The following is a 10,993-nucleotide window of genomic DNA, read 5'->3' on the forward strand; positions in this document are numbered from 1 at the left end:
ATGTGACTGGAGGAATATGAATGGTTGAAATAACTCAGTGATTGCATAAACTACTAAATTCTTGTCTGTTTCTTTGTTCTTTTGTCATATGAGAGACGATAAGAGGAACGAGAGGAGAGAGAGAAAGAGAGGAAGTGCTGACGTGTACATCATGTGACAGGGTGTGACGCGACAAGAGGCTGCTGCGACAGGATCAAGTCAAAAGAAAATCAGGCTAGTGCTGTTCTGTTTACAAAGCCTTCCCCTACAGGATATTTGATGTTATGACAATTTGACAGGGACTTGGCAACAGACTGATCAATTGAAGTAATTGCGTATTGGAGTTTTTGTGCATGAGTGGGTTTGATTAGAGTTGTGTTGGGAATCGAGTACTGACATTATTCTGTAAAATTAAGATGATTGGATGCTTATTAAGCAATGGGGTTTATGAGTACTGTAGTGTTGCTGGATTATAGGTATTTTCTTTTTGGATTGCTCTGAAGTTGTCTACTTTCCTGTACTTTTCCTGATTGGAGGTGGTAAGATAGCCACTAATTGATAAATTAGTAAAATAAAATAAAAAATTATTTTTAATTATTCGTAAATGTATTGATTAATTGTTTAATAATAAAATAAAATAAAGTATTTAATTATTTTTGAATATTCATATTTTTATTGATTAATTTTTATTATTTAGAGAGAAAAAAAAATGTTTTAGTTTATATTAAAAATTAAAGGGAGGACACTATAAGCTATATATTCTAAAATAATAAAATAATTCACAATAAAGGAATATAAATGAGTTGTTACAATGGGGAAAAGGATATCAGGACTATGAAGGTAATTACACCTGTTGATATAGTACAAAATAGTAATCCTTTAGTTAATGGTATTGCTAGGTTATCCGGCAAATGGAACAAACGTTGGCCTGACATTGAACAACCATGGCCAGTGGAAGGGAATCTTAACCCTGATGTAATCAACATAATGAAAGTGCTTCTGTCAATTCATAAAGCAGATCAAAAGAAAGGGAAAAAAAGGGAACATCGTAAAGAAAAGAGACAAAGAGAGCTGGGTGTTCTTAAGCTGTTTGAGAATGAAGGACAAAAAATGGTAAAAGATGCCAGCGATAAAATAAACAAAGGTATAGAGAAAATGGTGAAACAAGGAAAGGCGACAGAAAAACTAATGGCAGAAGTCAGTACACCTTTCTCACATACGGATTCAGCAAAAAGACCCCCACCTTATGAGGAAGAAGTAGAGCTTAAGGACGTCTATCCTCAGCTTCCGGTGATCGTTCAGGAGGGTGATTATTGCATCAGAGATGAAGATGAACGAATAATAGAGAGAGGACAAGCAGAAACGACCATAAAAATGACTCCAAACTCCAGAAGTAAGAAAAAACCGAGATGTCTGGAAACTAAGGGTAGAATGAGGTTCAGGAGAATGGAACCTGATGAAGATGATGATGATGATGATGATCAGAGTGATTCAGAAGAGATCATGGGTGGATATGACCCTGTGATCAGACGGAGGTTGGCAAGAGAGGAAAGAAGGGGTGATGGATGTTTGAAGAAGAAGAATACAGGAGATTCGAGTTCTGATAAAAGTAAAGATGAAGACAGCGATAAAGAGTGGGAGAGCAAAGGTGCTTCATATTCAAGAGGATTTTATCCAGCAATGACTAGCAAAGAAGAAATAGAAAGAGATATAGACCGATGCGTATCATGCCTGGATAAAGCGAATGATTTAGGAGAAGTAAAAGAACTGGAGGAACAACTCAAGAAGCTGAAGATACAGAAGAAGAAACTGCTGAGAAAAGAATCCCAAGAATCTGAGAAAAAATATACATTGAGGCCAAGGAAAGAGGGCACTAGCAAGAAAATTATGCCGGTGATCATTCGAGGTCAAAACTTAGAATATAAGCCTTTGCAAAGTACCGATATGTCAGATATACTTGAGAAGCTGCCTACTCTTCAAGATGGAGCCTATCCTTGGATTTCAAAATTGGAAGAAATTACGGTGGGAACACAGTCTGCTATAGGAGACATTAAGAGACTTTTGGCTAATCTCCTTGGGATTCCAGGTATGGAAGAAATTTTTCAGAGAGCGGGACTCAATAGATATGTGGGGACTGCAGTGAACGACCCTGAATTGTTGGCTGCAAGTAGGAATCGTCTGTGGAGAGCGTTGAAAGATACATTTCCAACAAATGTACATCCTGATAACATTCTGATTGACCCACTAGGACAACAAGAAAATCCGAGAGCCTATGTGTCAAGAGTTCATCAAGTGTGGAGAAATATTACTGGAAATGATCCAGATGTGAGTCAAATTGAGCAGTCAATTTTGAGAGCTAAATTGCAGATGGGACTTGTCAAGATCGTCTAACAGAGTGGACCAATGCGCAGCGTTGAATGCAAACATATTTATTCTCACTGAAGGCAACACGAACAAAACAACGAACGATACGTGACAGTTCACGGTTACCATAAACAGACTCGAAACAAAAACCCACAAACACGAATGAAAACCCGACTGTTTAAATATGGCTCCCAATCAGAGACAACCAGCTGACACTCGTTGCCTCTGATTGGGAGTCACTCAGACCAACATAGAAATAAGTAACCTAGACCCACAACAAAAACATAGAAACTAACACCCTGGCTCAACATACGAGAGTCCCCCGAGCCAGGGCGTGACAGTACCCCCCCCTAAAGGCGCGGACTCCGACCGCGCCAACGAAACACAACAGGGGAGGGACCGGGTGGGCACTCCGCCTAGGCGGTGGATCCGGCTCCGGGCATGATCCCCACTCGCTCTCTAACCCCCCAAAGTACCCCTGGTCCGGTCTGGTCCTGCTGACCGGAGCTGGACTGCACACTGGTGGAGCGGATTGCTCTAGCTCCGGCGTAACGCATCTGACCGGCGCCGGACCAGGCACCAGTGGAACAGGCACGTGCCGTGCCGGACCGACGACGCACACCACTGGCTTGGTGTGGGGAACAGGCACGGGCCGTGCTGAACTGACGACGCACACCACTGGCTTGGTGTGGGGAGCAGGAGCGGGCCGGACAGGGCTGACGAAACGCACCACAGACTTGGTGCTGGGAGCAGGAATGGGCCGGACTGGGCTGGCGACGCGCACCCCAGACCTGGTGCGGGGAGCAGGAACGGGCAGAGCCGGGCTGACGAGACGCACCACAGGCTTGGTGCGGGGAGCAGGAATGGGCCGGACTGGGCTGGCGACGCGCACCCCAGACCTGGTGCGGGGAGCAGGAACGGGCAGAGCCGGGCTGACGAGACGCACCACAGACTTGATGCGGGGAGCAGGAATGGGCCGGACTGGGCTGGCGACGCGCACCACAGACCTGGTGCGGGGAGCAGGAACGGGCAGAGCCGGGCTGACGAGACGCACCACAGACTTGATGCGGGGAGCAGGAATGGGCCGGACTGGGCTGGCGACGCGCACCACAGACCTGGTGCGGAGAGCAGGAACGGGCAGAGCCGGGCTGACGAGACGCACCACAGACTTGGTGCGGGGAGCAGGAACAGACCGGACCGTACTAGGGACACACACCACTGGCCCTACACCGGGATCTGGAACGGGCCGGACCGGACTGGTAACACACCCCAGTACCTCTCGCCGTGCCTCTACACCTTCCATCCCCTCTTCTACCAGTGGCCCCCGTAACCTGGCGGCCTCCTCTGCAACCCCGCTGGACCGCTCCATAGCGGCCTCCTGCTGCCCCGACGTCGTGAGCCCCCCCCTAAAAATTTTCTGGGGGTCTCTCCTCCCCGTGGGCCAGGCCTCCATCGTTGTCGCCCACCTCTCGCTCCTCTGTCTCCAACCCTCGTCACTCAGCTCCTCAATGGGCTTGACCCAGTCGAAGCTGCCACGGAGATCTGCCAGCGATTTCCCTGGCGATGGCTCCTCGACTCGCTGCTTGGTCCAGTTGTGGTGGGTTTTTCTGTCAAGATCGTCTAACAGAGTGGACCAATGCGCAGCGTTGAATGCAAACATATTTATTCTCACTGAAGGCAACACGAACAAAACAACGAACGATACGTGACAGTTCACGGTTACCATAAACAGACTCGAAACAAAAACCCACAAACACGAATGAAAACCCGACTGTTTAAATATGGCTCCCAATCAGAGACAACCAGCTGACACTCGTTGCCTCTGATTGGGAGTCACTCAGACCAACATAGAAATAAGTAACCTAGACCCACAACAAAAACATAGAAACTAACACCCTGGCTCAACATACGAGAGTCCCCCGAGCCAGGGTGTGACAGGACTGCCCTCGCCAGTAAGGAGTAAACTGGCAGAGGTGGTTGGACTTGGAAGCATGACAAAAGGTGTCTATACAGATCATATAGCGCATCAAATGGATTTGTACAGAAAAAAGGAACACAACCAGAAAGAACAGGACCAAGAAACTCTCAGAAAACTCAATCAAATACAGCTGGGGGAGAAGAAGAAGAAGGAGAAGAGAAGCTTTGGTTATGAAGAATCAGAGTGAATCAAATCAACAATCACTGCTACAGCTTCAACTGAACAAGGTCAAATGCAATTGTATCAGCCACAACTAGAGGTAAAAGTTGTTATCATATCCATAGATAGTTTCTGGAAAGAGGGAATTTCAGAGGAAGATAAAGGAGCAAGTGAATATCATCTGTAGGACAGGTGAACCCTTAAAGGAGCAAGGATTCTAGAGTGCCTAGAAGATCCGAAGGGGGGTGTCAGCTGATAGCACCGATTAGGGAGAAAAAAATATCCAACAATTGAAGTGAAAATAAAAGGACTAGGAGAAGTGATAGTGGAAAAGCTTTTATCGGTGTTGAGCCTGATGAGGTTACACATCTCACTATGTAAAATTAACTAATTAGGATAGGGATTTGAGGGAGTAAAACAGCTGATTACTCTTAAGGAACCAATTGACCTCTGCTATAAAAAATCAAAGAGAAATTAAAATACACATACTGGTATCAGAACATATACCTATTGCATTGTTGGGAAGAGATGCATTGTGTAAATTGAACTGTACAATAAGATGTACACTAGACGGCTGTCTGGTAGAAGATTTTTAAAAAAGTAGGGTTTTTAGGAATCATATTTGCTTGAAAAGATAATATCATAGGAAGGAGGACAATCTATTAGACTGCCTATTAGACAATCTGTCTGAAAAATAAAGTTAAAAGGGGTGACTGTTATTCTTGGTTACATTCCTACACCAAGAGATTTCAAACTAGGCTAAAAGATGTACAATCGTTTGCCAAGTCTGTGTGTAAAGAAGTCAGAAGCAGGTGGGGATTACCCGATCACATATTCTAAAAATTGGTGGTAAAGGGATTTTGTGAATAAATCAGTGGAATGGTTTTTTAAAAGTTAGGAGAAAAGTTAGATTAAAAAAGTTAGGAAAACTAGGGTTGAAGGAACTCTAGGACAGTTAGCTAAGTTTCAATGTTAGTTAGTAGTAAGAGAGAGAGAACTAGTGGTGATAGATGGAAATACAAGTAAGGAGTTCAAAGTTTTAGGGAGAATGGATGAAGTAACAACAAGGACATCAACACTTCAGCCTATTATAACAACAGTGAGAAGCAATTTAACTCTTTCAACATTGATAGTTATTAAAGCCATAAATATATCGCATTTGATTACAAGGGAGCAGATAGATCCAGCATCAATTTTAGAGGAATTTCATAGTCTGGGAAGCCTATCATTGGAGGATAAGTCTAAGAGAGAAGTGGGGATTTTTCCATGGTATGGTGTAAAATGTTTGGCAGATCATATTGATAATATTACCTATACTTTGCAGGGTTTTGCAAATGAAACGATAAGAGGGTTTAACCTTCTGTCGAATACTCAAAGAAGTCACAGACTGACGCTGTTGAAACATGATATGGCTCTTGACTATATTCTAGCAAAACAAGGTGGCTTATGTTTGGCTATGAATTTGACAGGGGATGATTGTTATACTTTGATTCCAGATAGTTCAGATAATATCACTAGTGTTATAGATGCATTGAAGAATATAAGGGATGCATTTGGTAGATCTGAAGGAGCTGGATGGTCAGCGAAGACTTGGTTGCAAGATCAGTTAGGCCCAGTGGGAGCAGTGATGGTTCAGATTTTAGTAGCAGCTTTGATAGCACTGTGTGTGATGTTTTGCTTTTGTAATTTGTTACTGACCTTTGCGAAAGCTATGATATTGAGATGGGTTGGAGTTGTGATGCCTGGAGACAAAACTCAGATGCCGTTGTTGACTGTTCCTGATCTGGATGAAGAGGGACAAGTGGGACTGGATGGAGTATTGATGGATAAATATCCTTTTTGATTATTTGATTATTTTTCAAATGTTTTTCAATATTAGTGTGATTTTAATATTTTGTTATGAATCAAAGGGGGGAAATAGAATAATGTGATTCATTCATATATCATTTTTATATCATTTTTTATATTCTTAGTTGATATTGATGTTTTAATTTGAATGTGTTGTTTTGCAAAAGATACTGTTTGGTCTTTTCTTTTCTTCCAGAAGCATTTGGGGGAATATGTAGAGATTGAAATACTCAAACAAGGACAATATGAAAGGACAATATGAAAGGACACTATGAAAGGAGAATATGAAGGGAAAGGAGGAGATGGAACAAGGAAGGTGTGGAAATGTTCCAATTCCATCATCGAAGATGCATTAGAAGTCGACACTGCTGAGGAGATGAAGTGTAGTGGACTACATTCCAGTGTCTGCAATGAAATATAGACATATTTGCATGTGTAATACATAATTTGTGTCATATTCTTTCTGTATTAATTTTTGTAGAATGATATTTGATGTTATTGGATACATGTGGGGATCTTAGATGTTTTTGTTTATTTCGTGGAAGCTTAGGGACATGGAGTCTAGGCAGGGATAGAGATAATCCACAGTAGGGTCCGATGGGTCGACCAGCCTGAGAGTGGACATTTTTTGGATAGTATTTTGTTTGCTGGGGCTTTCATGTGTATTTAATGGCATCATAGTTTCAAATGCATTGATAAAGATTTATGAATTGATCTGGAGTACCTAGGTGGTTGCCTGGGGCATTGGGGCCGTGAGAGAATTTTACTGTCTTGATTGATGGATGGATATTTGGAAAGAAGGATGCCAGACAGGTTTTTCGCTCTCACACTTCATAAAGATTTGTTCATATTTCATAGTAATGTATTCACACTTCATAAAGATTTGTTCATATTTAATAGAAAGGTATTTACACTCCAGAGAAAAGTGTTTTGGGTTTATTGTTAAAGATACTCAATAAGAGAGATTGTTACTTGTCATAATCCTATTCTTTTTGTTTTCGAGACTTTTAGTTAGTCTCGAAGGGGGAAATATGTAGTGTATTAAGAATTATGACTTTGCTAATGTTTTCAAGTGGAGCCTGAGAGGATGTTTATTCAGTTTCAGAGGGAGTTGTTTTAGGGTGACGCCCCATAGAACAGCGGGAGTGTGTGTTGTAGACAGGGGATTGGACAGTAGAGGGAGCCACCCATATTTTGGGGAATATTATAAGTACTGGGTTTGAACAAAGAACATTAGAGCGGACATTGTAATTTGGAAAACACTGCTCTCCGGGTGATCATGACATCTGTAAACTTATGCTGAAATCTTGTGATATGAATAAAACTTATGATCAAAGTTCAGTATAAGCGGACTCCTTTGTTTAACAGCATAATTAGCAACATTGACTCGACACTACACAGCCTTATTCTAAAATGGATTAAATTGTTTTGTTTTTTCTCATCAATCTACACACAATACCCCATAATGACAAAGCAAAAACAGGTTTTTAGAAATTGTAGCAAATTTATAAAAAAAAAACGGAAATATTACATTTACATAAGTATTCAGACCCTTTACACAATACTTTGTTGATGCACCTTTGGCAGAGATTACAGCCTCGAATCTTCTTGGGTATGATGCTACAAGTTTAGCACAACTGTATTTGGGGAGTTTCTCCCATTCTTCTCTGCAGATCCTCTCAAGCTCTGTCAGGTTGGATGGGGAACGTCGCAGCACAGCTATTTTCAGGTCTCTCCACAGATGTTTGATCAGGTTCAAGTCCGGGCTCTGGCTGGGCCACTCAAGGACATTCAGAGGCTTGTCCCGAAGCCACTCCTGCGTTGTCTTGGCTGTATGCTTAGGGTCATTGTCCTGTTGGAAGGTGAACCTTCGCCCCAGTCTGAGGTCCTGAGCGCTACGGACAATTCCTTCGACCTCATGGCTTGGTTTTTGTTCTGACATGCACTGTCAACGGTGGGACCTTTTATACAGTTGCAAAAATTTGCTGAAACCTGTTTCGCTTTGTCATTATGGGGTATTGTGTGTGGATTGATGAGAAATAAATCATATGTAATCCATTTTAGAATAAGGCTGTAACGTTACAAAATGTGGAAAAGGTCAAGGGGTCTGAATACTTTCTGAATGCGCTATATATTGAGTTAAAAAAGCTGCATACAAACATGGTCTCTTTCGTGAGTAAGGCAGCTCCAAAATGCAGGTGTTTCAACCTAGCTCAGTGCTTTCTTTGGTGGAGGGGTAGCCAGCGGAAAATACAGAGCATATGCGTTGGTAATCTTCTCTAATTGCGCAGTGATTGGTTCAGTGTTCTGTCACTCATGGAGACACTACCTCACCGCAGAATCTACAGGGTGAGCTAGGCAATTCAAGCCCCCTTGGGTGCTGCCATAGATTTACATTCAAAGTCCCCATCCAAGAAGGCTCAAGGTCATTGGCCACAGATAAAATGAGGTCAAATCATGTTATATCTACCGTAGTGTTGATTGAACTGATCATGTCAACATAATACTTTCAAAATCTTAGCTAGCAAGCTAGACAAGCAGTCATCATCATGAATCACGTTGACAATCTACTGGCAAATCCTTTTCAATTATTTTTATATGAAGATAAATTATAGATAAAACGACAAATCGGAAAACGCAAATTCAACAATGAGTGGTTTGGAAGGAATCAGTGGCTAACTGCAAGCGTTGCAAAGCCATCACTATTTTTTTCCCCCTGCCTGCTATTCGGTGGAGAGGGTGTGTGGTCCAAGTCTGGGTTTAAGGATTTAAAACATCTTTCTCTTTTCCAGGCTTAAAAGGTTATAAACATTCACACACAACACCATGGGCCAGAAAAGGTTGGATACATTGGCCATGCTGTCAATTCAGCATGATTTCTGCCGCTTTCAAAACAACTGGAAACTCGTAATTGGGAAATCTCAGACTTCAGTGAGTTCAAGACAACTGGGAACTCCGAAAAATACGAGCTCCGACTGGGAAAATACGTTTTGAATGGTCATCCAAATCGGAATTCGAAGTCGGGAACTCTGGCCTCTTTCTAGAGCTGCGACTTAAAGATCACTGACATCATGATTTGACCTTGTTTTTTTCAGAGTTCCCAGATGTCATGAAAGCACCATAAATCCAGAGAATGACAGACTTTGATGAGAAAGTTTGATGACAAAATTTGCCCACAAGAAGGACCGCCGTGCCACCTTCCTGTTCAAGTGAGCACAACAATGGTGAATCCTAAAATGTGTTGAATGCTGCTCCATAAATGATTTAATATGCAAGGGATATTTGTATACTGTAGCTAAGAAAGTAATACTAAGTGTATGTTGTGTAGTAAGCTGTTAGTAGCCCATTTGCCTCACCCTAATAATTTGGTCCCTCTCCCCCTCAGAATTTAGCCTACTGTTCTGACTTAGAGGTGCACATGTAACCTATAGCCTGTTTTATAGAAATGTCATCATTGAATATTGTAAGAGCTTTCATTGCCTGCTTATTTGTCCTAGTTATTTATTATTCGGTTCTGACTTGGTGTACAGGGAGAAAACTGTAAGAATGGCTCATGTTCTGAATTCTGTCGCTGTACATTTAAAAAGTGCTGAACAAATAGTTATATAGACGACGTCCCTCATAACTCACTCATTATTGTTATTTTTTTTTAACAAGGCAAGTCAGTTAAGAACAAATGCTTATTTACAATGAAGGCCTACCCAAACCCGGACGACGCCATATGGGACTCCCAATCAAGGCCGGATTGTGATACAGCCTGGAATCAAACCAGGGTCTGTAGTGACGCCCCTAGCACTGAGATGCAGTGCCTTAGACTACTGCGCCACTCGGGAGCCCGATTATGCCTTAGACCGCTGCGCCACTCAGGAGCCCGATTATGTCATAATCGAAATTACTGCTTGCCTCTTATCCACTCATCGTCCCCTTATGCCATAGTTTGTACATTTCAATTGTTATAGGCCTATTGCTTATATAGGTCTATCTCATTAGTACTGTATCTTATTCATAATTTTAGGCAATGTTGTAATGATTTAATTGGTTTGCTTACTTTGTGTGTTTTAATTAGGTCATGTGATTTTCTTCATGAGGAGGGGATACTATATAATGTTGTTGGGTCTGTAACCATGTTTGCTAGTGACAGTCTCTTCCCATTCAAATATTTATTTTCAACAAAAAGTTCAGTAATTTAACCCATGTAATTCCAGTTAATATTGCGAGGATTGTTTTGTTTGCGCAATGCGCTGTCTGTGCGTCGGTAAATTGTCTATAAAAGTGGATCATATTTTCCTTCCCTTTTAGACCACATAGGCCTAATCAAATACTTCAAATGGTAGGCTAACTGCGACTCTCTATTTCTCTCTCTGTGGTGACTTAAAGAAGAGTAAAGTTAAGGCCTCAACATCTTGCTGAATTTTCTGTACTAACATCTTTCAGAATTTCTGTTGGTCCATTTTGAAAGTGCTGAACGAATAGGCCTACCTCGTCGCAGCACGTTTGCATGCACTTGCTTACACTTAGAGCTAAGTGTTAATGATATAAAAACAAAGATTATGAATTTACTCAACATAAATGTAATAATGTTAGTGTATGGTTCAAAACTCAAAACTCATGTTGGCGTTCATTATCATTGAAGGAGAATTCGGTTCTTATCGACTTACACAAATC

Source organism: Coregonus lavaretus, assembly GCF_964263955.1.
Source record: "Coregonus lavaretus genome assembly, chromosome: 31".
NCBI classification, from domain to species: Eukaryota; Metazoa; Chordata; class Actinopteri; order Salmoniformes; family Salmonidae; genus Coregonus; species Coregonus lavaretus.